Source organism: Miscanthus floridulus, chromosome 8 (assembly GCF_019320115.1).
Source record: "Miscanthus floridulus cultivar M001 chromosome 8, ASM1932011v1, whole genome shotgun sequence".
Taxonomy (NCBI): domain Eukaryota; kingdom Viridiplantae; phylum Streptophyta; class Magnoliopsida; order Poales; family Poaceae; genus Miscanthus; species Miscanthus floridulus.
Window position 1 is genome coordinate 228,908,042 of NC_089587.1, and position 10,871 is coordinate 228,918,912.

Sequence of the window (10,871 nt, forward strand, 5' to 3'; positions counted from 1 at the left end):
CAAAGCGTCGCTAAGGAGCCGCTACCGACCACCCATAACACAGAGGGCAAACGCTCATGCACATGTAGGGAGGAGCCAGAGATAGGGCCATCTCTGGAGGCATCGAGCGTCAACATGACTGGTCGAGGATTTGCATTAAGTATAGTTGTATGTTATATTTAAGATGGTATACATGGACAAACATTATTTGAAGAATAATCATGACAAGGACGTTGTGGAGAAACGTCGTAATGAAAATTATATTAAATATAAATATTAGAAGTGTACTATCTTTGGATAGAAATATGGTCGATGGCGATAAAGTTATCCGGTCCTCGAGCTTTTTGGCCTATTGTGATGGTGGTCGCGGTTGTCATAGCGTTGTTCTTCATGGCGATCATCATCGCGACGTGGTCTGGTGATCGATGTGGTCGGAGCTCGGTGGAGCCGCTCAGGACGTGGTCAACGTGGTATGTGGTTGGAGCTCGGCGGAGCTACTCGGGACGTGGTCGATGTGGTCTGTGGTCGGAGCTCAGTGGAGCTGCTCGGGACGTGGTTGACGTGGTCCGTGGTGTGGTCGATGGAGCCAGGATGTGGTCAAAGACATAGATGAGCTGTAGACGTTCTGCGTACTTGTCGTCGAGGCACTATGCCCCTTCGACGTTGCCTGTTCGTTAGCTTGCAATGTATGCTTTGCTCCCCGTCATGCATGAATACATGCAAATCTTTATTGCATGCGTGGTCATCCTCATGCTTGTTCAAATTACACTTCGGCATCGAGTTTGATGCTCGCACGAATGAGCTAAGGCTTGCCAACCACATGAGTGCCATCAATGCATGATAACGCAGAACAACGATGAGCGCAGTTGGATTCCTGCCAAAATTATCATGCACAAATGTAGATACCCAGATATGGCCATATCGTAGTATATTAGATTTAGAAATTAAATACAGAGTATTGACTTAGCTTTGGGTAGGTGTCCCTGATCGGCTGTTGCATGTGCCTTTTAAATCCGTACGAGATGGATAGCTCCAAATCCTTGTCGTAGTTGACGCCAGCTGATCTTGCCGTAATTGATCTCCTCCTCAAGGCCGATTGGGAACGGATCCTACCGCGTGAAGAGGCGAGGTCGGCCATGTACCGGACGTGTGGCGATGATAGGGAATCGACACCCTGCCTGTGTTCGGACAGAAGACTCGGGTGCCGCGCTTGGGGTTCGCCACTGAAGGTTGAGAAACTAGCCCACAAAGCTAATCATCTTGAGGCCGGAGTCGCTCGGTAGCTGCACCTAGCGGAGCAGGTTGTCATCCTACCGACGTTGACATGCATCATTGAAGGATGTCGTCATGGTTGACTGCAGCTGCGGATGATGTTGATGAAGAAAATCGCCATCTGATTCATCGGAAGATCAGCACGCACAACCCCTAAAGGGGATAACCCCTAGAGGGGCCCCCTACCTGGCGCGCCACTGTCGACGAAATATGGTCGGTAGTCCATCTAGGGGTATGCCCATGATGGTAGATTGTTGGTAGATGGTGCGTGTAATCAGGAACCAGATGGTTATAGAGGCATGAGACATAAGATTTATACAGGTTCGGTCGCCGTGTTGGCATAATACCTACGTCATGTGTCTCATTATTCTATATTGATTGAGATTTAGATGGATTGTCCTCTCTGAGGGGGACCCCTGCCTCTCCTTATATAGTCTGGAGGAGGAGGGTTACAATTAAAGTATCCTATTTGGTACTATTACAATATCTAGTACAACTTATAATCTTGTTGTGCACGCCTCGATCTTACGGGCCAGGCCACCTCGGATGGTGCGGCCCATGTACCATCTTGTGGTAGGGTATATCCCCCACAAGAATATACTCCTTTCTCCGGTCATATGATTTGTACAGCCGCTGTCAAGCACCCAACTTGACCCACCGGAGGAGTATGCCTGCAACACAAGTTTAGTTCCTTGTTTTAGGTCCCCAAATATTCTTGGGGCCTTGCACGTTAGTCATTAGAACTTTAGGAACCCAAATGAAAGTATTAAGATAAACATTTCGACCATTGCCAACAAACTTGGCAAAAAATTTCCCCTTGCTGTTGTGGTGTAAAACAAAGTTAGAATTCAAATATTGTTGAGGTGCTTTTGCCTTTGGTTGATAAGTATATCTATTTGGAGTGACCCAGATAGATTTCTTTGGTTTTTGGACAACCTGCTCAGGATGAGACACCTTCTTCTTGGGCTTGACATGAGCAGAGGAGAAGGAGGTGGTCTTCCCTTTTCTATGGGGGGTGGCACTACCGCCCTTCATAGCGGCACTACTGCCCATAGGCTACGGTGCTGCTCTGGGCTGGCCTTGTGCCACCATTTGTGCAGACCTATCTATACCTTCCTGCTCTTTGCTCATGAACTGAACACACTCATATCCATTAATTACCTTTCTCTCATTGGTTTTACCTCCATGAGTGTGCCCAAGCCCATCTTTGATGCGTGGATTTCTTCCACCTTTGTATTGCGGCCTCTTTGGTTTTTCAACTTTACCACCAACAGGTTTCTTGTCTTCCATGCACCTTTTTCTTAACATAGCATTGAGCCTAGCAATCTCCTTTTTCATAACCTCCAAGTTTGCAAGGTTAGTGGAATAAACATTTAAGTCAAGATTATAGCATTTTTTCACATCCTTGGCTAGTGGAGGGAATAGAAGTATCATTTGTGTTAGAGGGAAGTGGGGTGCTCTCGCATAGAAGATTATATTGCTTCTCAAGTTTGTTGTGCTTTTCAACTAAGATACAATACTTGTCATTAAGTGCAATATTTGCCTTCTTTGTGAGAGCATGTTCTCTTTGTTCTTTGGCCAATGCCTTGTTCAAAGAGTTCACCTCACTTCTCTCTAACTTAAAAGCTTCTTTGCAGCCAATATACATCTTTTTGGTTTCCTCAAGATATTAATCTCTATCGGCTAGCTCGGCTTTGACACTTTCTAATTCCTTCATTAGATTTATGATGAAGAGCTTGGTCTTAGGATCCAACTTTTTAGTCAATTTAGCATATTTCTCAACATCACTAGTATCATCATCACTAGAATCACTAAGTTCACTACTAGAGATGTCACTAGAAGGTGGAGGAGATTTGGTTCTTTGTTTTACCTTCTCACCCTTTGCCATAAGACAAACATGAGTGGAGCGATGGTCATCATCATCGGACATGTTGTTGAAGAGCCTTGGTGTAGAGAATGACTTTTGAATCGCCACGGTTGCAACCTTCACATTCTCATCACTTGACTCCTTAGTTGAGTCCCACTCATGCCCAATATGTGCCTCTCTCATTTGCTTGTATCTCTTTTTGTGTTCATGCTTGCCTTTATTGTTGTCCCTCTTGTATTTGTTTTCTTTCTTGTCATAGGGACATTTAGCAATGAAGTGCTCCGTGCTGCCACAATTGTAGCAAGTTCTCTTCTTCTTGTTTGGGAACCTTCTTTGCACTATTTTATACCCATTCTTTTTAGCCCCTTGTGATAGCCCTTCATGAACAAAGCCATGTCATCAATCTTCATGTAATCAGCCCCATCATCTTCATCTTCACTTGAGGATGAACTTGGATCATCATTTTGTGGAGTTGGCTTGATTTCCTTGGGTTGACTTGTTGATGCTTGCTTGCTGCCCTTTGCCTTGTTGGAGGTGCCTTGATTGCTTGATTTATTAGCCTTGAGAGCTACTTCCTTGATTTTCATGCCTTCTATCTTGGCTTGCAACTCACCAAGTCTTTTCCTCTCATTGGCTTCTTCTCTTTGCATGTCAAATGTCAACAATCTTCTAAGCACATCATTAGGTATGAAGTGCTCAAACTTCTTCTTATCTCTAATCAAGGTAACTATGGTCTCATTTCTTGGTGAGTATGCTTCCAATATAACCTTCACCACTTTGTGATCATCAAGCTCATCACATCCATAGCCTCTAATCTTACCCACCAAGGTCATCAATCTATCAAATATCTCTTGTGGCCCCTCTCCATCAACAATCATGAACCTATTGAGCTTAGCCATCAACAAATCAATCTTTGCTTTCCTCACTTTATCAACACCTTCATGTGCTAGATGCAAAGTGTCCTAAATCTGTTTTGCAACATTGACATTCATCACTCTGTTGTACTCATTTCCATCCAAGGCACTAAGAAGAATACTTGTGGCTTAGCCATTGAGATGAACAACAACTAACTCTTCATTTGTTGGTGCTTTGGGATCTTCCGGTGGCTGCAATCCATTCACCACAATCTCCCAAAGACCGGGATGAAGACCTACAAGATAGGCACTCATCAAGTGCTTCCACTTAGCAAAGTTTGTCCCATCAAAATGAGGCAACTTGCCCGCGGGTACATTGATAAAGGACCTTTTGTTATGGTTAGACAAATAAGAATAATTAAAGGATACAGCGGCAATTTGTTCTTATTGTTGTTGCTGCCCTTGTCATCGCTATCCTTCTTCTTGTCCTTGCTCTTCTCCTTCTTGCTATCTTTCGAAGCATGGTATGACACATCATCATCTCCATCATCCAAGCTACTAGAGAGCTCACTAGATGATGCATCATACTCATTCTTCTCTTCCTCTTGAGCTCTTACTGCCCTTCTCTTGGCTCTTGCCTCTCTTGTGATTCTTCTAGCTTCTTTTCTTTTCTTCTTGTCTTTGAGCCGCTACTCTTCCTTCTTCTTTTCTCTTGTTGCGATCTTGGCGGCTTTTCTTTCTTTTCTTGCCTTTCTTCTTTCAGCATCGGTGGTCTTAGGTTCTTTGATGGTGGCATCGCTTGCTATCGACATGGACAGCTCACTGCTGCTGCCGACATCCTTGATGTGCACACCACTTGTGTTCGCATCATGAACAGTCCTCGAACCTCCTTCTTCTTCCATACTTCACGCGGTGAAGCGTATACGAAGCAACCTCGCTCTGATACCACTTGTAGGATCTACAGGAAGATAAAGGAGGCCTAGACGAGGGGTGAATAGGCCTGTGAAAATTCAACTCAAAACTCTGTTAGAACAGAGGGTGACACTGCTGGCCTTACAGGGCGGCACTGCCGCTCTATGAAAATAAATCTAACACAGCTGAGATTTTACAGAGATGAACCTAACCCCACTAGCTGCTTAATCCTGCAATAGAAAGACAAGATCCAGTTCGAAGACTGAATACCACAGAAACTTCACACAAGCATGGATCGAGCAACCAAACCCTAATAACAGCTAGCAATGAGCTAAACCAGCAAGTAAATAAGATGAAGCACACGAGACATAAGATTTATCTCGTGGTTCAGCTCACCACAAAGATTTGCCTAAGTCCACGTTGTTGAGGAAGCCACAAAAGGCCTGGGCTTGCCACAAAGGCTTGCCTTACCCTCATTCTCAAATCAAGAGAGCAAACTCTTGAGGTGAGAGGTGATTTCTTAGCTTTTGAATGAGGTTACAAACCTCCCAAGGCTGCCATATGAGTTAGCAAGCGCAAGGGCAACGCCTAGCCGGCTAGGAGCAAGCTCCAAGAGTAACAAACCCTAGAACCACCGGCCAAACGTGAACCAAATGCTCTTAGACTTTGGGAATCAGTGGATCTGCTCTCCAATCGAGTTTTGCTGCCTTTTCTCTCAGTCTGGGCGTTCGGTTTTAACCGACAATTTGGTTTGGTTAATTCGGTTATTTAAAACTTCAGTTTTCAGACTTCAGCCCCCGATCGGTTCTCCAGAAAATAGGAAACCGCAGAATTCGGTTTCGATTTTTTCTATTCGGTTTTCGGTTTTAACCGAAATAACCGAAACTCTAGAAAACAAGCTTACATAAATTCAAGCACTCCAGAAAACAAGCTTACAATCCTCAAATGGTATATTAGTACAGTGTATGAATTCAACAAATCAACAAGCTTACATAAATTCAACAAATCAACAAGTTTACAAGCTTACAAGCCTCAAGACAAGTAGACAACAGTACAGATCAGTGCTGAAGTACAGAATAGAATTACATAGATTCAAGAGTTCTTCATTATTCAAATAGAGAAGTAGCCGTAGGCCAGCAGCAGCATCATATGCCAGGATCCATTCCATACACTTATACACCAAGACACCAAGTGGGGAGACAAGTACTGGACAGAATCACATTTGAAGTACTACAAGTCTATAAGCATCATATGACTATAGGTCTGGAGGCTAGACTGCTGGAGGCTGGAGCATCAGCAGTCCACGGTCCTGCAGCCATCAAGTGATCTCAGTGACTCAGTGTCTCAGTTAGTGAATCTCAGCAGTTCAAGAAATATTAAACAGATGAATGTACCTTTTACCAGGTGATCAGGAGTCAGGACTCAGTAGCTGTAGTAGATTCCTTAGAAATGGACAGGCCACCAAGTTCTAAAATAAATAAAGAATAGATGATCTAAGTTAGTACAGTGTATGAATCATGATTCATGAAGCACATTAGAAGCAACTAATAATTTAATATGTTACCTTCCTTAAGCAAAAACATTTGTTCGCTGTCCTCTTCAACACTAACATAGTTTCCTCCACGAAGCCAATCATTTGCACAAACGAGGCGCTCAACCATTTTTGGGGTTAGTGAGGTCCTAAAGTCATCAAGAGTTCGGCCACCAGCACTGAAGGCTGACTCAGAGGCAACTGAGGTGATAGGAATCACCAACAGATCACGGGCCATTCTAGATAATATTGGGAATCTTGTTGAATTAGCCTTCCACCACTTTAGAATGTCAAATCCTTTTGTGTTTGGCTCATTATCTTCTGATAGATACTTATCTACCTCAGATTTGATAGTTCCACCCTCACTGTTAATCTACTTAGTAATTACTGACATCCACCTACTCACTCTTGTGCTAGTTTTAGCTGATTCAGATTCAGCAGGTTGTGGTGCCTTATCTTTTAGGGCATACATTTCCTTGTACTCTTCAAACAAAGCACGAAAATAAGTGTTCACTGTATCCCACAGCTTTTCTCCTATTGTATCCCCAAACATTACCTTAATTCCCATTCTAATGCATTTTGAAAGTTTGTATCTAGGATCAATAGCAACACAGAAGAAAACAATGAAGTTGAGCAGCTGACCCCCCTTATCTTTCTCTCCTCTCTTCTCTCTGTCTCCCAACCTCTCACCATACTTATCTCCCTAGTACTTGTAGTACTTCACTAACATTCTCATACCCATTTCCTTACACAGGTTGTCTTCAATATGACACCATTCTCTCAGCAGAAGTAATACATCAGCAATCTCATGAAAATAAGTGTGAGATGTTGGACGACTTTGTATAGAAACACGGAGAGTGAGGTCATAAAAGTGTTCAAGAAACTCAGCCATCTTCCTAGCCTTATCCCAATCTGTTTTTGTTGGTACCCCTAGACCATTCTCTCCTTCTAATTCTAATTTGTAGTATGGGTCTTCATCACTATATCTTTCAAATGCTTTTTGGTACTTCTGTGCAGCATTTAACATAAGGTAGGTTGAGTTCCATCTAGTGCAAATATCTAAGTTAAGAAATGCTTTGCTCTGTACCTTGGCTAACTCAGCACATTTCTTAAATTTTACCAACCTAGATGTTCCACACCTGATAAACTTAACAGCAGCACGGACACGCTGAATTGATATATCAATTTCCTTCAACCCATCACCTACTATTAGGTTGATAATGTGAACAGCACATCGCATATGCAAGTACTCTCCTTCAGCAAAACAACCTTTTGACTCATTCAAGATCCGCCTCACATACTTAATTGCGTTATTGTTTGCACTAGCATTGTCTACTGTTATTGTGAAAACCTTGTCAATGCCCCACTCAGCCAAACAATTCTCTAATGATTTCCCAATGTCCTCCCCTCTATGGCCCTTAACCAAGAAAAAACCAATAATTTTCTTCCTTAGGTTCCAGTCATTGTTAATAAAATGGGCTGTAACACACATGTAGTTTTGGCTATTCTTTGCAGTCCATGTGTCAGTTGTGAGGCAAACTCTTTCACAATTTTCCTTAAAAAATTTCTTAAGCTTTTCTTTCTCATCTTCATATACTTTAACACAAGCTCTAGTGATTGTTCTTCTAGATGGTAGAATAAATCATGGACATGCTTCTGCCATTAATTTCCTAAGACCAGAACGTTCAGATAACATAAATGGTTGTTCATCTTCAATTATCATCTTAGCAAAAATCCTTCTAAGTTTATCAGGATCAAATTTCCAAGTGGTTACATTACCCATACTACTAGTGCCAGCACATGGTGTCAGTTGCAAAGTTGCTTGATTATCAACTACTGGTTTGTTTGGATTCTTTTTGCAAATCTTCAGATGAGCTTTCAAGGATGACGTACCATTTGTTCTTGAGCCACAATGAAACAGCTTTTGACACCACTTGCACTTGGCTCTCTCTTCCCCATTATCAAGTTTGACCTTGCTGAAACTATCCCATACATCAGATCTTAGAGCCATGGGTTTCCTTTTCCTGGATTCTTCATTCGCTTTCTCTCCATCCTTGCTCTCCTGCTGCTCCTTGCTTGCATCTACCACTCCAGTCGTTGACGCTCCAGCTTCAGTTTCTTGAGTTTGAGTCTGATTAATCTCACAAGCAACAGTTTCATCTGTGTCCCCCATCTAGAAACAAAATGTTTCAAATCAGGAATTAACAACAGCAAGGAGAAGAGGAGAAGACCAGAAGAAGAATTGAAGCTCGATCTAAACTTACATTGGAGGATTGCTCCATCCGCGCTGCCGTTGTCTTGGTAGGAAAACTTCACAAGGGTGTTGCTGGGCGCCTGGCCGCCTGCTGCGCCTCCTCCCTGGTCCCTACGAGGCTACGACTGCACTCTCAGCCTTCCGCCTCCTGCCTCCCTTCTCCTTGCTGGCTCGTCGTGACCTGCTCTAGTCGCTCGCCGGCCGCCACTCGATGATTTAGGGTTAGGGATGAGCGGCTGCGGGCTGCGGCGCTGCCTCTCTATGCGCTGAGCTGTGGGATGGCCGGATGGGGGTTTCCTACTTTCCTTTGCGTCTTGATGGGCCGTCGAACTATGGGCCGTGAGGGACTGAGGGCGTGACCGCATGAGGGCGTGAGGCGAGTCAGGCGATGGTCGATGACTCGACGGAGGTGTTTCGGTGTTTCCAGTTTTCTGGTCTGCAGGTCCTGCACTTCAGTTTGTTCGGTTCCTCGGTTTGGTTTGAGAAGAAACCCGAAGCCGAAGCCGAACACCGAATAGTGCAAAACCATAAACCGAACCGACAACAAAAAACCGAACAAACCAATATTTCAGTTCGGTGCGGTTTGGTTCGGTTCGGTTTGCGGTTTGCGGGTAAAAAGTGCCCAGGCTGACTTTTCTCTCAAGTTTTGATGGTTGGAATCAAGGATTTGCTTGAGGGATGGTGTAGCAACAATGGAGGGGAGAAGTGAGCTTTGGTTCTATCTTGTTTCGAGCAGAATGACTCAGTGAATAAGATGACCGTTGTGGGCTGGGCCTGAAGGGTATAAATACCCCTTGGGTCCAACGGTCGGTTAAGGGCGGCACTGCCGCTCTTAACAGGGCGGCACTGCTGCCCTAGCCAAAATAGGTAAGATGATATAAAACTTGGCTGGCTGTTTTGACTAGGTGAGATGATGTAGATCTATGAATTTGAGCATCTGGTTCAACAGTTGACCAACTGTCCTAAAATCCCTCTTAATAGTACGACTTTCCCTAAACTCAATTTCAAAACATAAAAGAATTTAAACTTTCTTTGAGCTAGGTTTGGCCACCTTTTGTAATTAGGACACCTACAACCTGTACATCATCCTCATTTTTTGATTCTCTGCTTGTCATCTCGATAAATCTCATTAGTCCTCTAATTTGGTGGTCATCAATGCCAAAATCCACAATAGGACTTGATTGCACTTACACCTCCTCCTCCTCTCCCCTCCCCTCCTTAATCACGCTCGGATGAGCACATGAGCGCGGCACGGCCTCCAGCGCCACCAGCGGCGGGTTCCTCCGCCGGTGTGCCCCTGGCACCGGGAGCGGGCTCTACTGCCGTGGGCTCCCTGCTGCAGCGCGTGAGTGCCGGATCTAGGGCCCCACGGCCGCCTACACCACAGCCACGCACAGATGCTGAAGTTGGGGAAGGTTTGGCTCCGCCGCCACCATCGTCGTCCGAGGGTCCTCGGCGCATCCTAGAGGCTCCACCGCTCCCTCCACAAGGGCCAGATGTAGCCTCCACTGCGACGTGCGAGGGGGCTAGTTCTAGAGACCCGCCTACGCCAGACGTCGATCTGTTGCCACCAGCGCTGCGGTCCTACCTCGCCATTGTCGTTCGCGGGCTACTCCGACCTCCTCCCTCCACTCCAGTCGACCTCCTCGACTCACTCCTCCGCTTCACCCAGATTTGCGTCGCCCGAGAGAGGCGTTGCTTTTTTGCGTTCTAGTTCATCCGCTTCGCAAAATGGGTGTGTTGTATGCGTCTTCTGTTGGAGCGCATTTCATTCAGCTAAAACACCGTAGAGGATGTATTTTTCATTTGTGTCGCTGTTTGCCAACTCTGTTGGAGACAATCTTATGCCTATTAAGATGCCAAGTCTATTAGACAACAACCATCAATGCTTAGGCAAAGATTTCCATTTTGGAGAGGAAGAGGAGGCAAGCACAAGAACCATTTGGGAGAGTTAGAGGAGGCAAGCACAAGAAGAGATTTAATCCATCATCTAGGATTATAGATCAATCTTTGAAATCAATTAAATTACTACTAGCACAGCTCATCTCAAGAAAGGGTACAGCAACTTCTGACATAACAAATCGTCACACGAATTACAGTGCCCCAATCAAGGCCTTGCAAACAATTTCTCACATGCCAGATTGTTCTCTCTCCATTCTCTGATTTTCATACTCTATACTAATATATGATATAGTGTACGAT

At 44.5% G+C, this 10,871-nt stretch overlaps 1 pseudogene; it reads right to left on the reverse strand.

The window, feature by feature from the left end:
* Positions 1 to 6,299: 6,299 nt before the first annotated feature.
* LOC136470776 (zinc finger BED domain-containing protein RICESLEEPER 2-like) lies at positions 6,300 to 8,588 on the reverse strand (annotated as a pseudogene).
* Between the last annotated feature and the right edge of the window lie 2,283 nt (positions 8,589 to 10,871).